Genomic DNA, 18,584 nt, shown 5'->3' on the forward strand with positions numbered 1-18,584 from the left:
CTAGAATACAAGAAAAGCCAGTGGCGGAGGAAAGGGGTGGGGGGTGGGGGCCACCCCTGGTGCCATCACTGAGGGGGGTGACAAAATAACAAAAATAAGAGGGGTTTTTATTTTTTAAAAAAATTGAGCTCACAAAACTATTGAGTTCAGTCAACAAATGTAACGAAACGTGGCTGGCACTGGGCACCACACCACAGAGGCCGGCACTTACCACAGGGCCTGCAGCGTGCCTGAGCCACACGTCTTTCCTGGGAGTGACATGGTGGCTTGGGGGCCTGTAGGCTCCGCGCTGCCTGAAACGGCAGCATGGGGCTTGTACCTGCCCTCCGCCTCTCCTTCAGCTGCTCTACAGCCGATGGGGAGGCGGCAGAGAGGTTCCACACAGCGCTCCCTGGCCCCATAGGTGGCTTGCACTGCCCCCATTGGGCTGCTCGCCTCACCCCTGGCTGCAGGATGCACGCATCACACCCGGCACCCTAGCAGCTGGCTACGCCACTGAGAAGAGCCCTGCTGAATCCTATCTGAAACAGAATCCTGTTCTTACATTGGCCAGTTAGATGTCTATAGGAAACCCTCAAGCATATACAGTGGTGCCTCGCAAGACGAAAAGAATCCGTTCCTTGTTTCGTCTTGCGAAACAAGCCCATTGACGGCTTAGCAGATTAGCGGTTTAGCGGCTTTTAGCGGCTTTTAGCGGCTTTTAGCGGCTTATCAGCTTAGCGGATAAGCGGATAAGCGGCTTAGAAAAAGGGGAGAAAAAGGGGGGGGGAACCCATAGGAACTCGCAAGACATTTTTGTCTTGCGAAGCAAGCCCATAGGAAATTTGTTTTGCGAAGCACCTCCAAAACGGAAAACTCTTTTGTCTAGCGAGTTTTCCGTCTTGCGAGGCATTTGTCTTGCGGGGCACCACGGTACCTTCCAATGCATATTTACGCACCAGCAGGATCTTGCACATTTGCTGGTGCTATGTACAAACATTTGAAATGCACAGTATTATTACAAGAGGCCAGGAATGAAAGGAGTGGTTAATCATATTCTATTAATTAAGAGACAGCAACCAGCGATCTACTATGCATGTGCAATAAGTTAGCAGCAAGAACTGCACCCCCAAACTCAAATGGCAATGGTATAAGCAGCAGGCCAAGGGTGGGAGGGAAGGGACTGAACTGGCCCTGGGAGGAGACCCCAGGGGACCCTCTGGATCCCAAAAACCACCCCCGCAAGTGGTGTCAGTTGCGGAAGGCCTCAGTAGGCCATCAAGCGGCCCAGAAGTAGACTGTGTGGCCCTGATTCCCACCTGATACTGGGGGGAAATGGCTGCAGCCATGGGAGGCTTAAGAAGGCCCAAAGCCGGGGGGGGGGGAGGCTACCCTGTGACCTAGTAAAAGGCCATACTGTGCCTGCAGACCCGATTGTCCCGCCGGATGAAGGGGGGCAGCGCCGGCCACAGGAGGCCTGGAAAGCTGCCATGTGGCCTTGCAGAAGGCTGCCCTGTCCTCGCGGCCCCGATCCCACTAGCCTCTGTGGTCCAAAGTAAAGCTGACTTACCTTTCCAGGAGAGAAGTCCAGCGATGAACCTGGAAAGAAAACAAACTGAGCACCAGCCCTTTTCCAGCCCTCGTCTCACCCCCAGCTGGCCTGCTGAGATGCGGGCGGGGTGATGACCACCCTGTAGCAAGGTGGGCAGCACCTGGCCAGGTAAGCCCGCACAGAGTCCCAAACCCCGCCCACCTCTTGGAGGGGGAGAGTGGAAAATGCCCACGTGTAGGGCCGTATTTCACATATGCGGTGCCAGGGTGCAAAAGTCCGCCCAGCCCCCCCCCCATTTAGTCCTGCTACCCGGATGGCTCCAAGGAGAAGCAGTGAGGAGGAAGGAGCCCACGGCAAGCCGCCGATCGCAGACATTCGGCGTGCCGCCCACCTGTGACTTCCAACCCAGCTGTCAAAATGAAGGGGGAAGGGGGGAATGGCACCAGGAAACCAATGCAGCTCCCCCCTTCTCCCGATGGCTCGGGGTAGGCTTGGGAGTTGCAGGTGCACAATGTGCCAAATGTCACCCCCCCCAGTGAAGACACCCGGGGAAAACCGCCCCCACTGTACCCCCCCTCCTCCACCCCTGGTCCAAGCGCAAGTTTTCTACCAGAAAGTAAATGTAATAGTACAAATGAATGCTCCTCTAGTATGTTTTGTTTGTTTTTTTAAAAGGACACAGTGACTTTGCTATTATAATATGTAGGCAGTTCATCATTGCAACTGTAGCAGCATTTTAAATAATAGTGCTATCTTCTCCCTAGGCCCACTGCAATTAGAATGAACGCACAACAAATGTCTTCATTAAAGCCAGGCCTCTTCACAATGGGGATATTAACAGAGCAGTCAGACTGCTGTGTTTCTGGGCAGGTTGGATCCATTGTTTCCTCTCCATTTTTTCTTCTTCTGTACTTGGGGTAGAGTCTATTAGTCAATTTGTTTTTACAAAACGGCTGTGCACAGACCCCCGTGGCCCTTGGATCAGGACAATTTGCCCTGTGCCGAAACAATTTGACAGCCTGACCCTTTTAGAATGTCGGGGTGTGCACAACACTGCAGGATTAGGTCCTCCTACTTAAGTGCTGTTAAATGGAAATTTTCAGTCCTGCATTGTGCTGGCATGTGCCCCATTACAAGTGGTTTCCCTGCACACAAAAGAAGCATCTCACAGGGGAGCAGCAACCGGTATTGCGAAGGATCAGATTCCCCACCCCAATTATGTGGTAGGATCTGATCCTGTCCAGTGCTGGCCATGGCTCTTTTAGTCCTTGACAACCACAGATCTGTCTGGGCCAATCCAGCCCAACATACGGTGTCCCATGGCTTTAGAGGACAGGAAACTGGGAGGGCAGCTGGGACATAAATGCAACAGGTGACTAAATAGTACCTCTAAAGGACCTAACAATGACATACAGTTCATGTATATTTCAATAGTCCCTCTCAGAAGCATGAAACCACATTCCTACTAGGGATGGATAGGTCAGTCTCTTCCTAGGTAAAGGTAAAGGGACCCCTGACCATTAGGTCCAGTTGTGACCGACTCTGGGGTTACAGTGCTCCTCTCACTTTATTGGCCGAGGGAGCCGGCGTACAGCTTCCGGGTCATGTGGCCAGCATGACTAAGCCACTTCTGGTGAACCAGAGCAGCACACGGAAATGCGGTTTACCTTCTCGCCGGAGTGGTACCTATTTATCTACTTGCATTTTGACGTGCTTTCGAACTGCTAGGTTGGCAGGAGCTGGGACTGAGCAACGGGAGCTCACCCCATCGTGGGGATTCGAACTGCTGACCTTCTGATCGGCAAGTCCTAGGCTCTGTGGTTTAACCCACAGCGCCACCCGCGTCCCAGTCTCTTCCTAGTCCATCTCTATTTCACATGTGTTCAATCGTAAGTCTGATTTATTCCAGATTATTCCATTTCTGCATTAATCCATAGCCATGCTTTTCTTCTAGAAAAAATGTGTCACTACTCACCATGAAGTTGTTTCAGTAAGTGCCACACTTTTAAACAGTGTTTTTCTTCTATGAACCCTTGCATACCCTTGAGGATGTCCAGAAGAAAAAGCACTGGTTGGTGGGTTTTTGTTAAGCCATATGAAAATTAATTTAAGACAAATAGTTTTTCAGATAATGTATGCCAGGGAACTCAACAAAACTCAGTTCCGGAACCTCTGGTGGGTGCCATTGCCATTTTAAGAGAACAAGGGAGGCGTTCATGGTGAGTTCCGACACCTCTCAATGAATACATTTATAAACGTGTTTTTTCCTAAAATGCTTTAGAAATTATTTTTGGTATACTTTTCAAGCAATTTTGCAAAATTGCAAAATTTGGAGAAATGTGAGATCCAAAAGTTAATTATATTCTGATCCTTGTATTCGTTTAGGAAGTGGATGAAGGTCAGCTAGCCTAAAGATGTGGGCTCGATGAAACTGTACTCCACCCATCATTCTTACAAAATGTTATATTCCCATAAGCAGAATGCAGAAACAAGGAAAGGCAAATCAGAAGTACGTTGAACAAAAACCATGCATTGTTCTTCAAATCAAGAAAGTCTATCTGAACCATTATGTGAACCCCAAACTACAAAGTGAATAAAGTGGAAAGATTTCCCCCCCAACTCTGCATTTGGTGACCATTTTAATGATGGCTCATACATGATAAATGACTTGTTTTCTTCCTGCAACTCTTCCTGCTTATGGAACCCCATTATGGGAATTTCATAAACTGGCTATCACCAGCCACTATTTCAGCTGATCACCGCAGCTGTAAAGTGTTGCCACAACTGTGATTCCCCACTTTCTGCTGACTTTAGTTATATGTGGATGGAAGTCATTTTTCTAAACTAGAATTTTCAATACAAAGCGTGTATAGTGTACTGTATTGATTTTACGTGGCAGTAGAAAATTAGTCAATGTAAATGTAATAAAAAAAGAGTTGCGTACATGCCAAGATGTTCATTTGACTTCTTAAGCCAGAAGTGCATTTTAGTGCTTATGGAAGACATCACTAGACTATGGATTAATTTAGTAAAGCAGGAAGAGTATAAGTTGTTGCCAACAGCTGAGCCATCAAAATTATATTTCAGCAATTGAATATGCCTTGTTTTTTTAAAAAAACGAACCTAAACATTTGAACCTTATTCATCATTTTCCCTTGAGAATAGCTACCACTTCTAACTCTTTTACCCTAGGAAGGATAAAGGGCAAAATGGATAAGAAATGAAGTTAGACAAAAATGCTTTAGCTTCATTAAACAAGAATGTCTTCCAGAATGCTGTTCCATATCTGAACCCCTCAGGACCAAAAAATTCATTCTTAATGGGGTGAAAAGCCTAATTGTGTTCTATCCCTGGCATCTCTAGGTAGTACTGGGAAAAGATTCCTACCCAAAATATTACTAGACAGCTGTAGATAGTACTAAGCTAGATTGACCAATGCTCTGACTCAGTATAAAGCAGCTTCTTGTGTTTCTAATGGTTCCTACAAGATCTAGAAAGGTAAAGGGACCCCTGACTGTTAAGTCCAGTCGTGGATGACTCTGGGGTTGCAGTGCTCATCTCACTTTCCTGGCCGAGGGAGCCGGCATTTGTCTGTAGTCAGTTTTTTCTGGTCATGTGGCCAGCATGACTAAGCCGCTTTTGGCGAAATCAGAAACACTGCTTACCTTCCCACTGGAGCAGTACCTATTTATCTACTTGCACTTTGATGTGCTTTCAGACTGCTAGGTTGGCAGGAGCAGGGACCAAACAACAGGAGCTCACCCCGTTGTGGGGATTTGAACCGCCAACCTTCTGATCGGCAAGTCCTAGGCTCTGTGGTTTAGGCCACAGTGCCACCTGCGTCCCTAAAGATCTAGAAAGGAAACCATCAAAAGCTTATGACTCATGCCCTGTTCAGGTGTTTGTCACCAATGAATGGAAGGAAGAGCAGACCATGCATGGTAGACATGTCGCCAACATCCATGTCCCTCACCTCCTGCAGCCCAGATTTTTTCAGGTTGTGTGAGAACATCTAAAGAAGGAATCTTCATGTGTTTGGCTAATGCAATTTATCCCCATGTGGGTCTGGGAGTAAGCCACATTGATTGGTCAGTTGGGTCCATTCCCAGGGCCCACCCAGCATAGTCTGTCAGCATTGGACAAATTGTTGGCAGGTGGATGAACCTGCCATTCCTTGGCCACCACTTTCAATATGTGGTTTACCCCTCGATACACTTCCAGCAGAGGGGCTGGAGTGGAATAACAATGGCTTTACCCACTGCCTACGTCAAACTGTTCACTACTGTAACCAATAAGAGTTGTGGCCTAATTTTAACCCCAAAATCAACATGCTGTTGTCTTTGTTGGGATACTGCCAGGGAGATAAAGCCCATCATGGCCCCCACATTGCCTCCGGACGATCCATCGATCTCCCGTAGATACAGTATCAGCAATTAGCGACACGAGCTCCAGAAAATAGCTTGCCACATTCCAGAGCTGATGCACGCTCTATCAGCAGAATTCACACAGCGAAAGATGCACGCAGGAGAGCATTATTTAGAAGTTTATTCAGTGTTGGTCAGAACAAAGGGAAAAACATGACTGCCTGCTTGCGTGTTCAGGCACAGAGAGAGAGAGACAACAGCTCTATCAAAACAGAAACATCCTGTGAACAGGAAATACGCAGACTCTGTGACTGCTCCCTTTTAAGGTGGAACGGAAATATCCTAACAGTCTTGTCTGGTTATTTAATTCCCAAGGGAACTGGGTAGTCATAGAGCCTTGGCACGCAAGGTGATGTGATTGATCTTCAGGCAGAAAAATATATATCTCCCACCACTCCTTTAAATGAGCAACTTATTATGTAACCATTTCCTTCATCATGTGCTTAAGTAAACTAGCCCACCCCTTTTCAGAACACTTAAGAAACAGGGGCACTCAAGACAATTTGCACCCATGATTTTTCCTAATTTGTTTTTATGAACAGCTGATTATATTGGAGGGCCCACAGCTAAGTGCCTGTGCATAAGGTTTACAGAGAGAAACCATCAGACTCCATCGTTGGCAACTCCAGTTACATAGTTCTTAGGTGACTGGTTTAGGAAAAGACTTTGGTCTGAGACCTTAGACAGCACTTTGCTAAATGCACTGAAAGTCTGCCTTGATGTAAGTCAGGTTCATATATTGATGAACCTGACTTGATGTGAATCAGGTTCGTATAATCTGTGTAAGCAATGGAGGATTGCAGTGGGTACAAAGCTGCTAAATTAGAGATATCATTAGTAAAGTTAAGAAAGCAAATGGCGCTGGTTGTGTCTGAACTTTTTTGTTTTTGTTTCTGTACATCTTGAGTCCCATTCTGGATTACAAAAAGAATTGTCATTACCTCAGAGAAGAAGAACAAATATCTTCCTAAAGAAAGGGCACCTAACACTTCGTGAGCGATTCAATTAAAGGTTAATTGTTCTCTCAAAAGTTACATAAAGCCTAAAGCGAAAATACAAAACTGAACTCTCTCCCCAAAGAGATGAGTACAACAGAGTGCTCTCATTTTTCTTACAAATGCATTAGGTGGAACAAAAGTCTTCACAAATCAAAGCCCCTCATCTTGTTCCTTGGAGATATTGAAAGATTCAGACCAATTCTGGGTTTGTTTATAAGGTTATAAATAAAAGGGTTCAAAGCATTACAGTGATTTTAGGGATGCATAAAATCCATTGACAATATCAGTAGCATTGCACAGACGACTTCAGCTTCCTTAAAATTCCAAATTTGTCTCAATGTTTACTTTTGGATAAATTTGTAGGGATGCCCAAAAGTAAAATAAAACTACTTTAGATTTCCTTGAAATTTTTCCCATATTGTCTGGGCCAGATCTTCCAGTGGCTGATTTCTGTCCAATCACATAAAAGAACTTGACTGTAAAAGCAAAACAATATGGGAGATTTTTAAATAACCCTGCTACAAAAATATCAGAGTCTACATCACATTTTAACACATTGGACTTCACAAATCTTACTGATGCTCTTGAATCCTTTTGAATTTCCCTGGTGATATTCTCGATGGGTAAAAATGTTCATGATCAAATGTCTACCATGTGAGCAGTGCTGCAGCCAAGAGCTGGGTGTCATCATCATACTGATGGACACTATGCCTCAAATCTCCTAATGACCACTCCCAGTGGCTTTATATAAATATTAAACAACACCAGAGATAAATTATTGCCTTGCACCCTGCTCCCACAACACAACTGTCTGGAAGCCCCATAGGTAGGAACTGAAGCACTGCAACACAGTGCCGTAAACTCCTAACTAATGGAGACAGCCGAGGAGGATACAGTGATTAATGGCGCTGAAAGATGCAAAGAGACTGAGCCAGAGCAACAAGGTTGCATCGTCTCCTCCCATCCCTTGCATGAAGAAGACCATTCACCAGAGTGACCAAGGCCAACTGTCTCCTAAAATTGGGTCTGAACTTAGGTCTGGAGCTATGATTCCAATAGAAGGAGAAACTTTCACCGCAGGGAATGATATTGTACTCTTAGGACCTCTAAAAAGCAATCTTATCCAAAGGAAGAGATCCTGCCCCCCCCCCAATCCCCATTCAAGCATGTACTGAACACCTCTCAAGGCTATGTGCACTTTATTACTAGTTTTAAACTCTACAGATCCGTGTTGCTTTGCATACAGTTCCAATAATGTTTTATGTTCTGTTTTGTTACAGTGAAGTTACTACACATCTGTGCAGTTGTTCTTTTCTCTCTCTATTTTTCTACTGTTGTCTTTTCTGCCGTTTTGCTCCAGGAAATCCATCTTGTGAAACTAATTTTTTATTGTCACACTCCCATATTCCCCCCTCCTCTATTTTTGAGGGGTCCGAGCTACAAAGCTAAAATATGCATGCTAAGTCTCTGCCCTGGTCCTCAGAAATCCTTTATCCAAAAAGCAATTTCTTCCCCGAAATGAGCATTTGATTAGATTTAGATGAAGGGGGGAAAGCTTTATGGAACATTGTTCTATTATAGACCAGGTATTGTGCTTGAAAGGTCACAAGTAGCAAATAAATCATGGAGTGAAGTCAGCTTCATCCTCACAGAATTTGTTGTGGGAGGGTTGGCTCAGGGGTAGAGCATGTGTTCTGCATACAGAAGGACCCTGGTTCAATTCTCAGCACCCCAAACCCATCAGCAGCTAATAATAATAATAATAATAATAATAATAATAATAATAATAATAGTTTTATTTTTATGTTCCGCCCATCCGACTGGGTTGCCCCAGCCACTCTGGGTGGCACCCAACAGAATATTAAAAACAAATAAAACATCAAACTTCCCTGATCAGGTCTGCCTTCAGATGTCTTCTAAAAGTCATGTCAAGACCCTGTGACCCCCACAGTTCCCAGGGAGTAAATATCCAGACAAGACAACAGCATACAGTTTTGGGGGTCAAATAGGCACAACTTTTATTGGTTACAGATGCGAATGGTTTGGCGTAGGAGTTGCGTGAACATTATTCCACTCCAGCCCTCTTGCTGGGAGTGCATCTATGGATAAACTCAACTTGGGGGGTGCCCTATGATCTACATCAAATTGGGCTATCACCTAAGGGGTCACCATTGGAAGAGTACTATGGCCCTAGCCCCCTCCTGGGCGTTGGATAAACCCACTCCTGCTTGATCCCTTTAACAGGATACCCTTAATCAAAGAGGGGCAGGCAGAGGCTACAACCTCCCCTCCAGCCAAGATCAAGACTTATCCAATGCTAAACCTCACAAAGTTGTGCCGATTGCTATGAGTTAGGCAAAAACCAAGTGGCCAGTTTGCCAAGTGGGAAAAATTCTTGCCCATCCCCGAATATAGTGGCCAACAATGTCCTTAGCAAGGTTGTAGCATAAGCAAATAACCAATAATAAAGCAAGAGACAGAGTGTTAGAATTCCTGCTCCATGATTGCAGTCATGGGATTGTTGTCTATCACATGATGGTGTATGTTTTGATTCCACAGAATGGGAAGTGACGGAGACAGGATGTTGTGTTACTGTGTTCCGTGAAGTGGGACTATTGTCTTTTGTTCTTTCTCTTTGCTGTCTGATGCTAGGGAGAGAGGGAGCCACGTTGCAGTGCTCCATGTGTGTTTATATGTAAGTAAAGTAGATTAGCCAAAATGCTGAGTTGCTGTGGTCTGTTACACAAGCTGCGAAGACTCTGCGGATCCCTAAGTGTGCTGATGTCTGTTGGCATCGGTCCCTGTGATGTTGGGGCTGAAGAAAGCTTTTGAAGCTCCCGAATGATCGACCAGTTGGGCATGTGTCTCTGCCAGGGTCCTACTCGAGAGTAGGATGAGCTCCTCAGAAAGTACTTGGCCTGGCTCCTCGAAAGTCACCACATGGCCTGACAGTCCACCCATACCAATGTCCCAACAAGGACTCGACTCTTCCTAATTTTGCCATCCAAGAGCCATCTGAGATGCTAGTCATTCAACCTGAGAATGTAAGTGACTGGTTTGCTATTGAGTCATGGTGGTCTTCCAAAACAGCTTAGATCACCTTGCTGTCTAAAATAATGAAGGTAAATCAGGCTGTTATCAGGCATTGATCACCGATGGCTTCTTGAATGGCAGCAAGGAATTTTGTAGACGAGAGGCTGTGACAAATGATTAACTCTCAAGTTCCGCTTGGATGCTTTGTGGGCGTGTGGGTGGTTAAAGAAAGTGGATAATAGAGAGAGACAGATTAATGCCCAGAAATCTATACTGGCTAAGAAAATAAGCCCCCTTTTTTGTTTTGTTTTCCTTTGCTTTCTTGCCTTTTAAGCCCAGGGGTGTAAACAAGCATCTATGAAGCATGCCCTACTTCCATTTACACTAATAGAACCAAAGTGCACAACATTAAATGCTTAAGTCAAGGAAATAAATGGGGCTTGGTGTGCAAGCTTGTAAAACCAGACACATTTGTGTGCAGTTGTCTGGAGTCCCTCCAAAGTAGCTGGATAATGCGGCAATATATGGCAAGATCCATCCGCATCCCTGAAATGTATATTTGTATTCCACCCTTCTTCCAAGGAGTACCTGGATTTATCCAGTATTTTGTATCACAACAACCTTTTGAGGCAGATAAGGCCAAGAAGCCATGATTTATCCAAGCTCACCCAGTGAAATTCATGGCTCAGTGCAGCTACTCACAGCCCAAAGCTGATGCTTGATGCATTCAGTGAACATTGGGTGGGGGTATCATTGCAGTGGATTGCTCTGTTAAAATAGGAGGAGAGGAAACTGCCTTATATTGTGTCAGTTCACTGGTTTATCCATCTCAGTGCTGTCTTCGCTAATTGGCAGCAGGTCTCTGGGGTTTTTGGAGGGGGGACATGTCAAGCCCTAACTGGAGGTATCAGGGTCTGAACCAGGAATCTTCTGCAACCTAATCAGTTGTTCTGCCACTAAGCTATGATCTTTCACCTTGAAACCCTAGGAACAGCTCTGAACACGACTACAAAAATCCCTCTAGAGAAAATTTCAGACCCTCCAACTTTTCATATTTTCCAGGGACAGTTCCAGATTGACAGAAGCCATCCCTGTTTCTGATTTCATCCTTGAATGTCCCACTTTTCCTTAGGACATCTCTATTTTCATCAGAGAAATGTTGGAGGGTATGGTAGGATGTCCCTATTTTCATTGGATAAATTTTTGAAGGCAGGTCTGTATAGGGAAGTTTATTTTTTTAATGTTTAATGTTTCATTATGTTTTTACATATGTTGGAAACCACCCAGAGTGGCTGGGGTAACCCAGTCAAATGGGTGGGGTATAAACAGTAGTAGTACTAATTATTATTATTATTACTAGTAGTATTATTAGTATTAGTACTTATTATGGAATAGGATGTCCCTATTTTCATTAGAGAAATGTTGGAGGGCATGAAATTTACAAAAAGAAGATCAAAACCCCATGCTCAATTCACTGGGTTTCTTAACCTCTCCTTGAAGAGGAAATTATAATTAGCAAAAGATTTCTTCCCTTCGTATATTACAGTGGTACCTCGGGTTAAGTACTTAATTCGTTCCGGAGGTCCATTCTTAACCTGAAACTGTTCTTAACCTGAAGCACTACTTTAGCTAATGGGGCCTCCTGCTGCTGCCATGCCGCCAGAGCACGATTTCTGTTCTCATCCTGAAGCAAAGTTCTTAACCTCTGAGGTACTATTTCTGGTTAGCAGAGTCTGTAACCTGAAGCGTATGTAACCTGAGGTATCACTGTACTGATTCACTGGGCTGGAATTAATTTGTAGAGAAATCCAGGAAACAGAGGATACTCAGCTATGGGGCATGTATGGTGCTTCCTTCTGCTCATCACATAGTACAAAGATTCTTGGTCTGAACTCACTCATATGTCAGACCAGTAACTTGTTCAGTGGATGATACCATTTCTGTTTCATTTTATGCACTGGACTTGTTTAAAGTTTCAAAAACATGCTCTTAGGAGAATGAACATGTCTGGTTTTCTATAACCCAGCGATGGGGATCCTGTGTTGACAGACTCCAGCTCTCACCAACACCAGCTAATATGACTTATGGTAAGAAACTCTGGTCATTCAGCCAGTTTGGAGAGACCCTTTAGAGACAGGGTCCTTGTGGCAATCACACAGGGTCCCCAGGCATTTAACGATCTATTGATCCCTGTGCCACCACTATGATCACTTCCCCACTGCCACCAACCCGTTTCTCTTGGGTATACACTGAGTCCAGACAGTTGTTAACATTAAAACAAATAATCAAGTTTATTTTATAAGCATGAACAAGTTTATGGTTTCAGTTAATTTTTCTTGTCAGTTTTCTTATCCTTAGTTTCTATACTGGCCTATACTGCTAACTGATTATCCCAACTGTCTATCTGACTCCTTCTATCAGTTTCTCTCACTCTCTCACATCAAAACTCAACCAACCCACAGACTTATCCTCTCTCTTCCTTCTCCAACTCCCACCTGACTTCCACACAACTCCAACTCTAACTCTAACTCCTCCCCTTGGGTTCCCACTGGCCAATCACTTCACACTCATTTAACCCTTTCCTTATGACCCACCTAGGAGGCAAATGCCACAGTCCTCATCCTGGCTGTAACCCAAAAAGCATCTCTCCAAACTGGCTGAATGTGCACTGAAGTGGCAAATGCACTTTGAGGTAATTAGTGTAAAAAAAGTGATGCACGTTGGGACAAAAAAAAATTTCCCTAACTTTATGCATGCACTAAATGGGTCTTGATGTGTGCCCACCCTGATTTCTACTGTGCTTTCACTGTAGTGATGTGATCCTGCAAAGCCTGAGATTTAGCAACCCAATTAGCATGGACCAATTAAAATTGGCCATAATAGCTTCCTAGCAATCATTTACACTTTGCTTAGTAAGCAGCTCAAGGTTCTTGAAGTATGAAAGCACTTTGTGATCTTTTTCTGAAGTTTGTCTTGCAAAAGAGGAGCAAGCTGCTTATCACACATAGCGGCATATTGTTTTCCTCCCCTCGATTTTAAATCTTCCACTTTGTGACAGTTTTTTCTCTCTAAAAAAAATTGTTCTTACCCTCTTTGTCTTTCATCTTGGTGAGGGTTTTAGCTTGGGTGTCAAGTTTCCTGGCTGCTGCCTGTCCCTGCTGCTATTTTTTTTTTATTATCAAGACAGCTTTGTTCCAGATATAGTAAGATTCACACATGACAACAAGGGAAGGGACAATTAAAAGCCCAAGGACACTGGAAGTGATGAAGCAACTCCAGATGTTCCTCTGTCAACTCTGGCGGTTCCTTTTTGCTAAATCATTTGTTTCATAAAGAATTCACAGAATTTCCCAAGGTTGTGTAGTCAGTGGAGGACAGTCCATTAGAACAAACGGGGGCACTGTTCCACTGACACCAGTCTGCCCCCATACAGTTCCAGCCCCTGCCTGCCCTTGCTTGCATCCAATCTGGGGTTGCTGGTACACCAGCTCTCACCTTCTTTATCCTTAGCGTCAGTGTTGTCCTAATAGAACTCAGAAGGGATGGTGGTGGATACAAACCTTGAATTAGTTAGCTCTGTTTCTCATTGGCCCTGGCTCCATCTGTGGTTGACCTGCCTGCCTTCTGTCCCACCAGTCCAAACAAGCACCAGTCATGACTGTATGTAGTTAGTGAAAGGATTGGCCCAATTGGCATTTCAGCCTGCCACCCTCTTTCTTGCCTTCTATGAGAAGTAAAGATGCACTTCCTAAATGTGATCCCTCACATTGTAAGAGTATGCTCTGTTCTTGAGTGTCATGTTTATGGCAGACCTGTTCCTTGATCCAGACCAGGATTTCAGAATGCTCTGGACTAAGGCTAGACCAGTCAACCTATAGTAGAGGCAGGGCAAGGGGAATTCCAGAAGAAAAAATGCTAGTCTGCATGTACAGGACCTCTAAAATTAAACTATACATCTGTTAAGCATTGTTGGAAACAGCACTAGTATTTATAAGAGTCTCAACCCTCTGAACACAACACTGAGCAACTTCCACTTTTTTCAAGGGGGCTTGCAGAGGGTAACTTCTGGTAAAAATGGACTGAAAGTTCCCAAAGGAGAAATTTTGGCTGAAGATGAAAGGAGCTTCAGAAATAAAAAGGAGCAAAATCAGCCTCCCATTTTGCCACAATACTGTTTTTGTGCTGCTTTCCAGTTTTGAGGTAAAGGTAAAGGTACGCCGACCTTCTGATTGGCAAGCCCTAGGCTCTGTGGTTTAGACCACAGTGCCACCCAAATCCCAGTTTTGAGGCAGTCCTCCCCAAATATTCCATAACTTACTTAGTAAAATTTGTATATCGCTTTTCCTCCAGGGAGCTCAAGGTCATCCTCACAGCAACCCTATGAAGTAGGTTAGGCTGAGAGGTGCTAACTGGCCCAAGGACCCCCAGTGAGGTTCATGACTGAGTGGCAACTACAACCCTGGTCTCTGAGATCCGAGTCCAACTATCTAACTGCTAATGTGATGTCATGATGCAATGTCACCCGAAAGACATGTGCAGCTGGCATTGGGTGCCTGCCTTGTCTACTGAGTACAGACAATGTAAGCACAGCCTTTCATTTAAGTTTCTGAGAAGGAAACTGGAAGAAATGTTATTAGAGCCAAGCCTCTAAATTTAAACAATGAATCAGATAATTACAATTTCTAGTACTTCCTTTAAAGTCAGGTTAGTTATCTGAGATAAAAATAAAGACAAAAGAACTAGCATCTGGATTGCTCCGACTGACAATCTGAGGAGATCCAGGATATTATATAAGGAAAGTGACATGCATTGAGCATTTGATAGTCACCCGATGTTTCAGAGGAGCTAGCTATCATTATCCTGGACGCAGTATCTTTTCTTCTCTCATGAGCTGTCATAAAATGGAGCCAAGATTTGAGACCCATGATACCTGATGGGATATAGCTATATATGCTTTTAAGATCACCAAGAACCAGAGATCTCCTTTGTCTGTCTAAGGTCATAACTAGATGGAATGGTGAGTGATCCTGGTTTGGATCTCTCATATTTCTTTACAAGGATAAATCCAACAGCTGAAAGGGTGTGTGAGCTTTGGGTTTCAGTTTTGGCAACATGGGGGGAGTCTGTGCTGTTTTTTGTGTGTGATCTGATTACCCAGTCTTCTGCAGCTACTCTTTGACCTGCAAATTATGGATGGTTATGTTCAGTGGTGACTTTGCCTTAATGAAAAGCAGCTCCATTCATGCAGTTTTCACTGATTCCTTCCCATCTTCCTCCTGGAGTGCTGCTCTGGAACAAAAGGGGATGTTATGCAGGGGACTGCAGTACGTAGAGGGGAATGGCATAAATTGGGTGCCCCAATTGGGGTGAGCAGAAACACTTTCCACTGATGGCAGGCTGGGGAACCTGTGGCTCTCAATATGCTTCAGGACTGCAACTTCCATCATCTGTGACCATTGGCCATGCTAGATGGGGCTGGAGTCCAACAACATCCTCAGGGTCCCTTCCATCTCTATGATTCTAAGTGATTCTTATGAAGCATCTGGATGACCAAAGGTTCACCAGCCCTGCTCTGGTGGAACAGGGTACAACTCAAGGTACAATATGGGTATGTAATTTCTTCCAATCTCTCTGGTTTCACAATTCTTTTTTATTTTTCAGGGTGGTCAGTGTTTCACAGAAAATACCTCCTGCTAGTCCCATCCAGAGGCTCTTCTCTCCTTCTTCTATGGAGTGTTGATAAAATTATCACAGGTATAACATGCTTACAGGCTCTGTCGTTGTGAGGCCTTGTAAGAAAAGGTCAACATCTATCTCTCATTATAATTATATCATACTGTATCTCAGTATCCGCTGTGTTGACGGGAAAGTGCTAAATTTGTACCAAAAGAATATATCACTTGGGAAGCAAGTTAAACTGATACATAAGCAGGTCAGGTAGAGGTTTTCTTTTCCATTTGAGGTCACAGCCAAAGACAAAGGTGTAATTCAGACAGTACATTATATACCTGCATGGTAGCCATAGATCTTACTACTTTGGTAATTAACAAGTTTATGAGAAAGTAATGGCTCATTATTCTCAATTGATTTGCACAGAATTTGTCCTGGCTATATATAGTGAAACTTTGCAAGCTTATACCTGTGATTGTTACAGATGAAGACTGGCTACTGAATTTGTGTGTGTGTGTGTGTGTGTTGTTCAGTATACAGCAGTGATTTATTTATTACATGGATATACTTCTCAGGTGTATCTTGAAAATGTGGATCGTTATTAACAATTAGAAAGAATAGTTTTCATTAATATAGATACAAATCATAAATAAGATGCTTGACAGTGGTGACTGCAGTTCCAAAACAGTCATTAACAATACATCAAGGCTAAAATTAGGTCTAATTAGAAATTGGAGAAATATGTTATAATATACCGGGGAAGCCTTGATTCAGCATTGCTCAGCTGACCTTGGGCAACTTGCTGTCTCTTAGAGTAATCTACCACACTGGTAGATGACAGCCATTTTCTAAGGAGGAAATGGAACCCATGCGCACTGCTTTGAGCTCCTTCAAGATGTCTGAGAATACCTGTTGGCTTTATCAGAAGTCATCTGGTGATAACACGTAGCCACTCCATATTCATGTAAATTGATCCTAATCTGTCTCCACAATGACTGCATTCTCTCCTCTTCAGTATATCTAACAGAAAGGCACTTTTCTGATGTTTTCTCTGCCTGGCCTTGATCATGACTACCATTCAGTGTTCTAACTTGGGTAATCTTTCCACAATGATACTCTAACAAAGGACAGCCAGCACATAGACAAGTCTACCCCAACCCGGTGCCCTTTAGCTGCTTTTTGCACTGCAACTCCCATCATCCACAGCTGACATGGTCAATGGTCAGGGATCATGGGAGTGGCAGTTCAAAATGTCTGGGGGCACCAAGTTGGGGAAGTCTGGACTAATAAAACAGATTAACAGAGTGATCCTATAGATATGTCAACTCAGAAATACATTTCATTCATTTCAATGAGTCTTACCCCCAGTTAAATGTGTGTGTAGGATTGTAGTCAAAAGCTTCATCTTTAATGTAATGTAATTTTAATATCATAGCCACAAAACTCAGAAGCGGTGCAATATGTCATAAACAAAGGATTGTTTGTTCATATTCTCCGGAAGATGTGTGAGATAACCATCCTCATATAACCAACGTCCTTCAGTCTAGTTGATGCACGAAGGGGTTAATACCATAGAGCAAGTTGTCCTGCTAGGCTTGGCAATGTCATTTCCCTTACCTTGGAAGGAATCAAGCCTATCCCCACCCATCTACCTGAGAAGCTCAGCATGTGAAGAAGTTTGAACTGGTTTCCCCAGCTCAACTGCATAGCTCTCATCACCATTCTTGAGTTCCATACTGATAATTTAGGAAGTTTCACCACTTTGTGAGCAAGTTTTACTGCCTCTGCGCTTTTTTTCTGAATGCTGTATCAAAAGCAAATGAACCAGACCTTTGGCGAGTTTGTAAGTAAATAAATATTTAACTTACCAATGTGTGGTCTTTTTCTATGCTAGGGGAAATAAATAGGTACCGCTCCGGCGAGAAGGTAAACAGTGCTTCCGTGTGCTTCTCTGGTTTGCCAGAAGCTGTACGCCGGCTCCCTTGGCCAGTAAAGCAAGATAATAATAATAATAATAATAATAATAATAATAATAATAATAATAATTTATTTATACGCCGCCCATCTGGCTGGGCTTCCCCAGCCACTCTGGGCGGCTTCCAACCAAATATTAAAATACAGTAAGACATCAAACATTAAAAGCTTCCCTAAACAGGGCTGCCTTCAGTTGTCTGCCTTCAGATGAGTGCCGCAACCCCAGAGTCATCTGCTACTGGACCTAATGGTCACGGGTCCCTTTACTTTTACGTTACCATCGTATTTACACCAAAAAGAACCGCTTCTGACAGCAGCTTCATAGGTACTGTGGATCTAAAGGAAGGAAGAGCACCCTTTATCTCCTGTTTCTTCACAGCTCTAGCCCTAGAATTGTCTCTAGAATTGGGGTGTTCAAATGCATGTGATTTAACACTGCATGAAGGAAGAAGTTGGGTCCATTGCAGTTGCTGCCTCCTCCTGTTGTCCACACATTGGGTGAAGATCTTAATAGGCAAGCCTTCTCTACAGACCATCATGGCTCCCTTATAAATGTACCTGTTTGCAAACAAGTGTTAGTCACATCCATATTTTAGAAATAGTGAGTGAAGAGGTCCTTAACTACTAAGCCATTATAAACGTCATTTTCTACTCATATTTATTTAGGGCATCAGAAAAAGGCCCTCCTGTTAATTGCTTCTAATTTTAAAGTACTTTTCATCAGCTTGTGCATGTGGGTTTCTGCATATTTTGTGCTCATTAACATGTCTCTAGGGGAATCATTTCCAGATAAACCATGCTATGAAATGGTGACAATATTTGAAATAAGTCTAGGGTTTTTTTTTTTTTTTTGCCCCTCCTTCAAGGTTTACTAGGGATACGTGCTTAAATATGTTCCACAAGTCTGCGGTAACAATCGTAGCGCTTGTTAAAAATGTCTAAAGAGAGAATATT

The sequence above is a fragment of the Podarcis erhardii genome (genome assembly GCF_964252035.2).
Source record: "Podarcis erhardii genome assembly, chromosome: 4".
Lineage (NCBI taxonomy): Eukaryota > Metazoa > Chordata > Lepidosauria > Squamata > Lacertidae > Podarcis > Podarcis erhardii.